We start from the raw sequence: 13,007 nt of genomic DNA on the forward strand, positions 1-13,007 counted from the left end.
CACTTTGTTGTACAGCAGAAACTGGCACAACAGTGTAAAGCTGTTATACTCCAACAAAGATAGAAAGAAAAAAATAAAAATTAAGAAAAATAAAGTGAGAAGGAGATGCCTGGTACAGTTTAGCAAGTCAAGAAATAATAACTAAATAATAATGTTTGTGAATTTGCAATAGATTATATTTTTATTTATAAAATATTAGTTTCCCTCTGTTGTGAGTCTATAGAGCTGAAGTTTTGAAACAGCTGGTTTGGATTTTTGATAGGGCAACAGTGAATTTGAACAACATGGAAGTCCAATAGTGTAGCTTTGTAATGGGAGAAGTCAGTTGATATTATACATGGTATGCTTCTCAAAGAAAAGTTGAACTTCTGTGTTTGAAGTTTCCAATGCAACAGCCAAAAAGGAGGAGCCAAAAATTTGGCTAATTGTAAAGGATATGATGATTAGGGATAGAGATGAAGGGAGGGAGGTCAGAGGGAGAAGAGCCATTGGAAAAGCAAAGACAAAGAGGAAAACACCATGGAGTGTGTTCGTGAACTAGCAAGTAGGACAGTTTGGTTAAAGCATATGATCCCAAGTAGGAAAAATGGAGGAATGAGGCTTAAAACGCCAAATCACAGAGAGTCTTGAATGCTAAGAGCTACTGACGGTGTTTTCAAAAGACAGAGACATGATTAGCTCTATGCTTTCCCAAGACAAACCTGGAGTTAGTGTAGAGAATAGAGCGTGGAGGCGACTGAGATAGTTCGGGAGAGCTAACCAGGGCCTTAATTCTCAAGTTCTTTGTGTCCTATATGTGTACCATCCCTTGATGCTGTGTATTGACTGAGCACCTGCCCCCTCTCTGTATACCATGCTATACCTGCCAGGCTGGACTTTTCCCCATGGTTTCCTACTGGACCTGTCCCTCTGAGCCTAGTGCTCAGTGAAGATGCATAATTCAAGGTCTCAGCTCTTCCCAGTCTTCATCTTTCTGCTCCATTTAACAGAGCCATGGCTGGCAATGTAACAAAAAGATCACATACAGAAGTGGAGGCTGTGTCTACATAGAAAGGACAAAACATAGTAGAGATGTCCAACCACCAATGAAAGTGGCAGAGGAGTGCCCCCCAAGGGGTAAGAGCAAATCTAGATAGTGCAACGCCATAGAATCTATAAGGCAGTGTTTCAAGAAAAACAAAGTATTCAAAATCATGTGTTCCTGTAGAAATGAATGAAAAGGCTATGGTGGTTGGGAATCACCATATCCTGCACATCCCACATCTGTTCTAATATTACCCTGCAGAGCAGTTTTTCTCCAAAGGCATGGATTAGAGCCTTACCCAAAACTCCCATAGTGCCTGACATATAAAAGTAACTAAGTAGGACTTTCTAGGTGGCCCAGTAGTTAAGAATCCACCTGCCAATGAAACTGGGACATTTGTAGAGACATGAATGGACCTAGAGATTGTCATACAGAGTGAAGTGAGTCAGAAAGAGAAAAACAAATATTGTATATTAACACATATGTGGAATATAGAAAAATGGTACAAATCAACCAGTTTGCAAGGCAGAAATAGAGACACAGATGTAGAGAACAAACATACGGACACCAAGTGGGGAAAGCGGGGAGGGTTGGAGGGGAATGAATTGGGAGATTGGGATACCAAATAGTACACTCTAAATATATGCAGTTTATTGTATGTTAACTGTATCTCAATAAAAGTTCTTAAAAAAAAAATCCGCCTGCCAATGCAGGGGACACGGGTTCTATCCCTGGTGTAGTAAGATCCCATATGCCGTGGAGCAACTAAGCCCACGTGCCACAACTACTGAGCCTGCACTCTAGAGCCCACCAGCCACAACTATTGAGCCCATGTGCCACAACCACTGAAGCCTGCGCACCTAGAGCCCATACTCTACAACAAGAGAAGCCATCGCAATGTAGAATAGCACCCCCGCTCACCACAACTAGAGAAAGCCCGTGTGCAGCAACAAAGATCCAACACAGCCAAGAAATAAATAAGTAAATTTATATATTTTAAAAAAGTAACCAAGTAATTGTTTCTTAAATAAGTTAATGTGTCAGTGGGTTGTCACTCAATGTCACCTTCAAAAGAAAACACTGCTAATTATGAGGTCAGGGAGGAGGTTAAAAAGTGAGTAGTAAGGAATGAGAGGCAAACAATGCAGGCTGAAATATTCTGAAAGGAAACAGTGAGATCGATTAATAGCATAAGTTAGCAGGGCTTTTTTAAAATTTTTGTTGGAATGTAGTTGATTTACAATGTTGTGTTAGTTTCAGGTGTACAGCAAAGTGAGTCAGTTATACATATAGATAAATCCACTCTTTTTTAGATTCTTTTCCCACATAGGCCATTGCAGACTATTGAGGAGAGTTCCCTGTGCTACAAGTAGGTCCTTATTAGTTATTTATTTTGTATATAATAATGTGTATATGTCAATTCCAATCTCCTAATTTGTCCCTCCCTCCCCCCTTACCCCCTGGTAACCATAAGTTTATTTTCGACATCTGTAACTCTATTTTCTGTTTTGTAAATAAGTTCATTTGTACTCAAGATTCCACATATAAGCAATGTCATATGATATTCATCTTTCTCTGACTTATTTCACTCAGTATGACAATCTCTAGGTCCATCTATGTCTCCACAAATGGCATTATTTCATTCCTTTTTATGGCAGGGCTTTTGGTTTTTGTATTAGTGGTTGTTGATGTTGCTGTTGTTTGATTTTGCTTCTTGTTTTTAAGTGTGAAGGAGATTTGAGTCCTTGTATAGGTTGTGGAGAAAAATCAATTAAAGGATGATAAAAATCAGAGTAGGGGGTGAGGGAAGAGAGAACATGGTTTATGGAACAGATGTCCAAAGAAGATCAGAGGACTTGGGCTAGAGAGAGTAAAAAATAAATAAATCCTCAGAAAGAAAAAGTGAGACTTATTCTAAGAAAAGGAGAAAAGAGACTTTTTACAGAAGAATCAATAGATTTTTGGAACATAAATCTTGAGCTGGATACAGAAATTCTGAGCTGAAGAATTACGTTGGCCTTGACCTCTCAGGAGACAAGAGGGTGGGAAATTGTGCAGAGTGGAGGCTTGATGATTAAGGAGAGTGGGAAAGGTTTAGCCTTGGAAATACATTTAGGAGACCCAGAGTTATGAGCCCTGAGGGCCCCAGGTGATGGCAGAGGGCTTTGTGAATTGGAGGAGGTTCAATCGATGTGGTTGGCGACTTCCTCCATCAACAGCTGGGGGATTTGTTAGGTACCGGCAAAGGTCACAAAGAGAGCGATTGCAGATCATCACTGAGAAGAACTCAGTTGGTAACAAGCAAGAACCAGAATTGCTTATAAATTAACTTTCATAATTAGTTGCTTAGCAACTGTCTCTCCCACTTAAGCGTAAGCCCCGTGAGGGCAGGGTACAGCTACCAACAGTCAGAGTTGGCCCTCAATAAATAGTTGCTGAAGCATAGAAGAGAGAAAAGGAAGGAGGGAGGCGAAGGGAGGGAGAAAATAAGGGAGGACAATAGGACTTTTAGAGCTTTTGTTTAGAACAAATGGTTATCTTGTGCTTCCTGTTATTTGAAAGAGCGTTCCCCTTTATCAGGGATAAACACCCACCACATACTGAGAGTGCAAAATAATGCTGTGGACTGTTTTCCAGTCTCTCCTTTAGTTTCGAAGATGTTAAAAGTATGGCGACTGTATAGTAACTAGAGAAAAATCATATAAGGCAGTCAAGAAAGTGTCCAGAAAGTTTTCATTCTTAAGAGGACGTGAAGTCTGTTTCTGACAGCAACATCAGATTAATCAAGAAGTCTGCTGGTGAAAATAAGAAAAATGCCACAATTTGCTGTCATTACCAAGATGCTCAAAAATAATCTATTTTACCAGATCCTTGAGAAACGTCTGATAGCTACTAAAGCAATCTCAAGTACTGAAGAAAATGTATTTTTGCCTGTCAAATGTGTTCTAAGATCATTCTTCAGAGGAAAATGGTGTTCATTATTCAAATGACAGACCAGCTGCACAAAGGGACAGTTCAGAAAGTGATTTTTCTTAATGCCCTTTAGTCAACTGTTTTGCCGAAAGACCTGCTTTCAGCTTCAGGTTCAGAGGATTCACTGGCAAAATCACCACTCCACACTTTAATAAGCAAGAAATAAGAAAATGTATTATATTCATAGTGAGTTACAGTATGAGGACAAGCTATATATATATATATAATCAATTTGGGAGCATTTACATCGCCATGTAGGTTACTAGATCGAGAGAACATTTATCACCAAATTGAGAGAACAAGCAACACAGAAAGAGATAGACATGCATACATCACCCGTTTGGGAGAACTTCATCCAGACCCAAGCAAGGCTGAGGAGTCCCTGAAACAGCAATCTGGAGTCCCAATTGGGAAGGTCCCGGGTGGTGTGTCCACCCCATGGGTGAGACTTCAGATTACTGCTCAAAGGAGTCCTGCTTTTCATGCCAAGCTGCAAACTTTTAATCATCAGCTTACTTATGTGCAAATGTGCAGCTCTGGTTATTATGCTAAATGCTTGTGTTTCTAATCGTAAGTCTCAGAATGTTCGCTAATCCCCAGGAACTGGCCAGATTCCCAGGGCCCAGGAAGCTTTCTGACTTACTCCCTTCGTTGGTTCTCAAGACCTGCCGGACTTACTCCCTTCCTTATCTGTTGGTTCTCAAGACCTACTTTTATGGCTTCTGCTGGCCAGCAGTTTGACATGTAACTCTTGTCAGGGTCTCTGTTCAGCAAAGGCCGATTATTGCCTCTTAATCCTGAACAAGACTACTTTTATTAACTTTCCCAACATCAAGTTTGTGACAATATATGAGAAATTTTAAAATAATCAGAAGTTATATCGATATTCAAAGCCTTGTCCAGGCCAGAGGGATCCTGGTTAATAGGGAAGGGGTCTCAGAAAAACTGTCATCACAGGAGCAGGGTCATCATGGGGGACCTCAGAGTTTGATTGGGTGCCTGCATTTAACATCTTCCAGAATTTTCTGAGAGCCAAGTGATATTTCTTTGGATTTATCCCCTAGTTTTAGAGTCTCCCTGGAAGGATCTATGGCATATACAACTCTAATGGGTAGCTTTGAGCCATCTCATCCACAATTTGATGCTAACAGATGCAAGAAAAATAAGGCAAACCATCAATGGTGACTTAGACAACACCAACAGGCTCAATCCTACCCCAGTTCCTGGTTTTTAAGGAATTCAGAAATAACCTTAGCCCCCCTTATCATCTTGTCCCTTCTACCACAGGACACCTTCATCCAATCTGGCCAGAATTAAAATAGAGTTGCTCTGCCAGCACCCTAGTCATGGTTGAACTCAGGCTATGGCAACAAAAGGCAGACCCCTAAGTGCCTGCTATGCTGCATGTCACATTCCTACTTACCTAACAGAGTGCTCCTCCGATACCACCCTGCCTCTGGACCTCCATTCCTGAGCTCTCTCCATCTGACCATTTCCCTATTCATTCTGATACCTTCCTGGGCATCTAGCTTCCCTGAAAGGCCTGTGGTCCTGCCTGTATCTTTCCCAGACTGCTTCTCAGGGAGTAAAGATCTGATGCAAAACACCAGCCATGTATCTGTGCTATGCATTGCTTACCTAGACTGCCTGCACTTAGCACAATACCTGGCTCAAAGCAGCTACCTAATAAATAGTGGTTGAATTGAAGCGTGACTTGCTCTAGGTTTCCCAGCACCAACTCCAACCATTTGCCTGAAGGGTATCTGAGGGCCGCATTTTCCCACCCTCTCTCTGTGCTGGTCCTTGCCTGCCCAGTTGCAGCTCCAGTGTGGAGGGCCTAGTGTCAGGTTTTAATCATCTGGCTGTCATGCCCTACTTTAAGTAACAGGCAGATCTGGCCAATAATTTCCAAAATTTGACAACAACAATCTACCCTGGGTCCAATGCCTCGTACGGATGCCTTACCAATGACAAAGCATGTATCTTGAACTTGATTCCCTAAGTCAACTCAAATTTTATGTGATGCTCCATAAACAGTTAAGCCCTGGGTGTTTTGCCACATCATATGTGGAATTTGCTTTCTCTAGCGTGGTATACTTTCTCTCAAACAATGCGTACAACAAGGCACATGACATATTTCGGTATGGATCTACATTCTGCCCTCTTCTAGAATTATCTAGTTAAAATGTACTAGGCTGTTCAAGGACATTCTGAAACTTTATCAAGTAGAAACAAATCTTAATTTCTTGGTAAGAGAAATGGTAGTCAACCTTGAGAAAAGGATGCTTAGAGAAAGTATTCAGTGACTGATTTTTTTTTTTAATTTTATCATTTATTTATTTATCTATTTTTGGCTATGTTGGGTCCTCGCTGCTGCATATGGGCCTTCTCTAGTTGTGGCAAGTGGGGCTACTCTTCCCTGCAGTGCGTGGGCCTGTCACTGCGGTGGCCTCTCCTGTTGTGGAGCATGGGCTCCAGGAGCACGGGCTTCAGCAGTTGTGGCATGTGGGCTCAGCAGTTGTGTCTTGCAGGCTTAGAGCACAGGCTCAGCAGCTGTGGCACATATACCTAGCCGCTCCATGGCACGTGGGATCCTCCCAGACCAGGGATCAAACCCATGTTCCCTGCACTGGCAGGCAGACTCCCAACCACTGCGCCACCAGGGAAGTCCCTCAGTGACGGATTCTTGTGTCACATAAAAATTTAAGAGAACATATCTGGTAATGGTAGCTGCTCACCTACAGAATGGAGTATGTATCAAAATGCTTTTATTATTTCACAATGTAAGAACTTTAAGATGTAATTATCAGATGTTTATATATGCATTATGTATGTTATATATGCACAGGAGTTTAGTTTAACTCATGTCTTTCATCTCCTCTGTCAAAAACAATCTTCAACATAAAAAGTTCAGAAGAAATAATGATGAGAAGAAACCAAAACCAAGATAAGTGTAGAAATTATGAGTGTAACTATAAAAGTACTTAAGTCTCATGATCTGGACAAAATACATATGAATATTTGGGGCAGGGGAAAGGCTTGGGGGATGCAAATAAGTTCTCTGAACTGAATCCTTGAAGAGCCAGAAAACACAGAAGAGAATTGTGGGTCACATTTCCAAAGTAAAGAGACAGATTCCACAAAGCATAAACCAAAAGATTTGACAGGTGTTTCAGGCAAGATTCTTGACCGAGTTATTAAAAGCTTGGTTTGAGCTGACTTAGAAACTCAAGTTCAAAATGAAAAGAAATTAGGGATAAGAAGGAATAAGTCATCCCAGATTAAACTAATTGTTGGTAGAGCTACTAAATTGGCAAGGAAGAAGGATGTAAAATGGCATATCACGATTGCAGCAAGATGTCAGACAATGTCTTTCATAGTACTTTGTCTTGCATTCAAAACAAAGTTATAAATTGGATCAAGGAGTTTAGTTGCATTTAAAACAGGTTAAACAACTACAGTAAAGAAAGTCAGTGTCAACCTAAAGAGAATTTCAAGAGCATCTATTGTAAATATCTCATTCAATGCTTTTACCAGCAGTTTGAATAAGGACTCCCAGCAATTCTAGGAGGTTCTAAGCTGAAACAGATAATAAACACCCATGTGATGGAGACAGGACATAAAAGATCTCAACTGGCTTAAGTAATGAGCCAACTCAAACAAAAATGAAACTTAAAATAAGTAAAGAGCTTTTCACATGGATTGGAAAGACCAGGATATTATTTGAGAGAAGAGAAAGAAAGATTATAGAACAAGGAATAAAAAGCAGGGAGCTTTGGTGAAAGGACAGTGTGTCGTCTTCCTAGGGCTGCCACAACAATGTACCAAGAACTGAGTGACTTAGACCAACAGAAATTTGTCGTCTCACAGTTCTGGAAGTCAGAAATCTGAAATCAAGGTGTTGGCAGGGCTATGCTCTAAGGGAGAGTCTTCCCTTACCTCTTCTGGCTTCTGCTTTTGCCAAAAGTCCTTGGTTTTCCTTGGCCTGTGGATGCGTCACTTGAGTCACATGGCTGTCTTCTCCCTGCTCCTTCACAGCATCTTCCCTCTGTGCATGTCTGTCTCTGTGTCCTAATTTCCCCTTTTCATAAGGACAGCAGTTATGTTGGACTAGGGCCCACCCTAAAGACCTCATTTTACTTATTTACCTCTGTAAAACCCTGTTTCCAAACAAGTCCACCTTCTGAGGTACTAGGGGTTAGGACTTCAGCCTATCTTTTGCAGAGGACACAATTCACCCCATAACAAACTCAGTGTGAGATGGCAGGAAGGTGCCCCACATGAAAAGCATGACTGCATAGATCAGGAATAAAGGGAGAGCTGGGCCTTTCTGGTCAGAGTACACCTTGGGAACTGCAGACAGTTCTGGGGCTTTTTTTTTTTAATTTATTTTGCCTCTGTTGGGTCTTAATTGTCACTCATGGGCTTTCTCTAGTTGCGGTGAGCAGGGGCTAATCTTCACTGCAGTGCGTGGGCTTCTCATTGCGGTGGCTTCTCTTGCTGTGGAGCATGGGCTCTAGGCGCGTGGGCTTCAGTAGTTGTGACACATGGGCTCAGTAATTGTGGCTCATGGACTCTAGAGCTCAGGCTCAATAGCTGTGGCATGTGGACTTAGTTGCTCCGTGGCATGTGGGATCTTCTGGGACCAGGGCTCAAACTCGTGTCTCCTGCATTGGCAGGCAGATTCTTAACCACTGTGCCACCAGGGAAATTCCTGGGCCTTTTTTTTTAACTTTTATTTTATATTGGAGTATAGTTGATTTAAAATGTTGTGTTAGCTTCAAGTGTACAGCAAAGTGGTTCAGCTATACATGTACATATACACACTACTATACATAAAATAGATAACCAACAAGGACCGACTGTATAGCACAGGGAACAGTACTCAATGCTCTGTAATAACTGGCATGGGAAAAGTCTGAAAAAGAATAGATATATGTATAAGTTCTGGGCCGTTTATAGGCAATTGAGATGACGAGGAAACTTAAAACCAAATTATTGGACCACAGTTTGCAGGAAATGGGACTGTTTTAGCCTGAGGAAGAACAGGCACAGGGGGAAATGAAAGCCACGATCAGCTGGCTGAAAGTAGAACGAGAGTTGTTTTTTATGGCTCTGAACTCAGAATTACATTACTGAGAGAGACTGATTCAACTGGATTGAAAAGATTTTAAAAGGTAGTGTGTCCCGATGCAGTTGGAATTTCATAGAAATACTGAGCTCCCTATCTTTGGATGTCTTCAAGCAAAGGCTGAACACAGGAGGAGGACGTTTTAAAGGGAAGGGAAGCATTGGAAATTAGCTTGGAGCATGAGTCTTCTGACCTTGAGATTCAACAATTCTATGAAAGGAGTTCTTTTAACTGAAGAATATTAATATCCAAAGTAACCCATAATATTTTATAAGGAAATGGTATGTGCTAACCAAAATTTAGGATTGTTTTCTATTAAGGAAAATGTGAAGGGAAGAAAAATGAAAAAGGATCATGTATTTTAACCACCCAAATAAAAAATAGATGGTCTAAATAAACATAAAATATACCCAGTAAGAATACAGGAAAACCATAAAATCAAATAAGGGAAAGCAAAAACCTTATCCAAGTCACAGGCATTTTAAAGTAAAAGTAGCATTTTGACTTTTATAGAAGTAATATGAAAGATGAAATCTAGAATAGGAAATAGAAAATTCAATAAGGACCAACTTTTCCTCCTAATAGCCAGAAGCATAGAGGAAACAGGAAGAACAGATACTATCTGGTGACGTGAACTGATTTCTCTGAAAGAGGTTGGGAGGGAGGAAGAAATTAGTGAAGAAGCCAGTGGAAGGAGGGAGACCACCTGGGTGGTAGAAAGGGCACCAGGCTTGGAAGTCTCAAGACCAGTTGGTCTTGGCTCAGCCACCAACCAGCTACACAAGATCACACAAAACACTTCTCTGCTTCTCACTCTGCTCTGTTACTTTAAAAAAAAAAAAAAAAAAAGAATCAGATGATGTTTTAACAATCCCATCCAGCTGTAGAGTTGTGACACTGATGAGTGTCCACGGGTAGGGAGTGAGGAAATACTTTAACACGGTAAAGGCATAGGAGTGTTGAACTTATAAAAGACCAAAAGTAAGAAACAGCCAATGTAACTGCTTGAAAGACTAGAACTAAAAGTAATGGGTAAAAAGAATAGTAATAGGTACTAAATAGAGATGTGCTAATAAGTCACAGGTCTACATACAAAGATGAAAAATAAAGGGAAAGTCATTAAGTAGTTAGCATATTAATTATTATTCACAAAGTGTTAGCTTTGTATTACCAGTGAAATTATGATCACCTGGTAGGCAGCTATGTACAAATATTTCTGTAAACTCACTTACACCCAGTGTATTACCTAGTACCATCCGAGATGTAATAGATCCCTAAGCTTGAGGCTACACATTTGGCTTCCAAGTCCAATAATGTCACCTTCTGGGCAATGTGATTGCAGATTAAGTTCTCAGGTATTTTTTCTGCAGTAGCGATTTCACTAAAATTCTTCACCACATTCAGTTCAATTACTATAAACCATGCCAGATGATTTTCAAATCTAAGGAAAGAAGTACATATATGAACCAACATTTATTTACAATACAGAATAATACACACAATAAAACAAGAAGATTCAACATACAGAAAAAGGTTTAAAGAGACAGTGATGCCTGAGTAGGATTTTGAAGGATAAGTAGGAGTTTATTTGGCACAAAAATGGAGAGACATCCCGAGCATCCAAGGCACAGAAGCAAGAAACAAAATGAGAGATTTGGGAAATTACAATTGATTAAGTATTTCTGAAACAAAGTGCTAAGGGCAGACGATAGCAAGAGGTGAAACAGAAGAGAGTTAGCTCACAAGGGCTTTCTGTATCATTCTAGTAGTGAGGGTCTTTTCTTATGGAGAGTTAAAAAACCTCTGAGAGATTTTGAGCATTTAAGTGATAGGCTCAAGCTGGCATTTCAGGGAGATGATCCCAGCTACAGTGTGGAGCGGCGAATATGAGCTGGAGAAGTGAGGACATAGACAGGGAAAGGGATGGGAAGGAACTGAATGAAAGCTACGGCGGAGGAAATGGGACAGAGAGGTTTTAGATGTAGAAATGGTGGGATTTTGGTAACCAACGAGACATTTCAGACCTGCTTTAGAGCCAGTCAAGGAGAAGGACCACAGAAGGAACAACAGGTTTAGGGGTGGAAGGTCCAGTTTGGACCATATCAAGTTTGAGCTGCTCAGAAGACAAGTTAACCCACTTCTAGATCACCTTTCTCCTCTTTAGGCCCTGCAGATTTGAAAAGCCTATTTTTAGAGAATAAAAACTCTAAATATCTGGGTTCATTTATTAATTAAATGTCTTTAAGAAAATGAAAGGGATGTTTTGCCCCAGTGTAAAATCAAGTACCACGTAATGCTCTAAGGAATTACACTTTCTAAAACAATACCTGCCCTAATGAAAAGGTATCACCCAATCAAAGACCACTTAATCAAATGCTTTGTCAATAGAAAGTAATTGCACACAACACACCTGGATCATCAAAATTCAAAAAATGGAAATGCAAAAGATACGCTTAATAGAAAATTTTCCAGGATTCAAAGACTCTTGGGGTACATTAAATGTACATTTATGCAGCTCACTTAAAACCATGCATACATGTGTAGGAATGTTCTTGCTTTTGCTGGGTGCCAAGTTAACACTCCTGCTCTGTGTAACACTCTGCACTTGGTTCAGATAGAAGAATCCAAGGGGTGACAGTATCTGTAAAAAGACAGGGGACAAGTTTGCATCCCCATTAGGCAACATAGGGCCAGACTCATAGGAATGTGGTCAAGACAACACTTAGTTTAACTAATATTTAACATGTTGTATTTGAGAAGGCCATGAAGTTGCTGTCGTGTGTGTCAATAAGCCCTATGAGAAAAACAGACTGTGCAAATGGCGTTTCCAAAAGTCACACACTGGCAGGCTGACACATTGGGTAGCAATTGCCAGTCCAAAGTTTTCTTGCATAATTAGTAGATTCAGTACTCTTGAGAAAGGACATTTTCCATGAAGAACTTGCTTTGAAGGCAGACTTTCACTGCCAGGTCTCCTGGGAGGATCATTTTTTCCAGCTCTCACTTTTGCTATCTCTGACTCATCTCTCCAAGTTTAAGGGAAAACGTTCTTATAGGGGGACCACATGAGGGTCAAGATGGAACTTTTTGAGTGTCTCCAAATATCCCCTATGATCAGAGCTTCACATAAGTTTGCTAAAGCTCCTGTGTGATGACCCCAGCTCTGGGCTCCATCCTGAAGATGGGGAAAGCAGGTGAGCCATAGGGCCAGCTTGACATGCGGACATGTGCTCCATGTGACACATCCATGGTGCCTGAGGTCGGACACCCTGTCTTTCTTGGGAGGAAGTAATGATTACTCTTGAGAGAGGAAGCAGGGATAGAGTTCTGGAAAATGCGGGATGGGGAACAGTGAGAGGAAGAAGGGAAGCTTACCCGGATGCTTTAAGAAATTGCTAGAAAATACCAAACAAGCTTGGGTACCCTTTTTAAGCCCCTGCAAAAATAACCCCCACTCAATTGGCTAATGATGAAAATAAACCTCATCCCAAAGAACAGGCTTTGATTGGCTCGGCCGCTTAGATTTTAAAAGTACTTGGGGGAAAAAATTGACCCAAGGATGCTGCAGCCATAAACTATGACATCATCTTTGACTTTTTGTCGCGGCTGGTTAAACTTTCCTTCTCATTTCTTATTGACACCTCAGGATTAAATTGATCAACGCATGGGGGCAGGGATGGGAGTCCAGTAGTGGCAGTTAGTTTTTTTCTGGTTTGTTAAATATGACCCACACTTCTAACCAGTGGACTCTGCTTCGCACCCTGAGCAGTACGTTCTCAGGATCTCAGTTCAGTCTGTCAGTTGAGAATGATTCCTTTCACTGAGTGCAGGGAGAGAAGTAGAGTTGTCTCTGGCAGGTGAGTGTGTCTGGAGACTGTC

The sequence above is a fragment of the Hippopotamus amphibius genome, chromosome 6, assembly GCF_030028045.1.
Source record: "Hippopotamus amphibius kiboko isolate mHipAmp2 chromosome 6, mHipAmp2.hap2, whole genome shotgun sequence".
Taxonomy (NCBI): Eukaryota; Metazoa; Chordata; class Mammalia; order Artiodactyla; family Hippopotamidae; genus Hippopotamus; species Hippopotamus amphibius.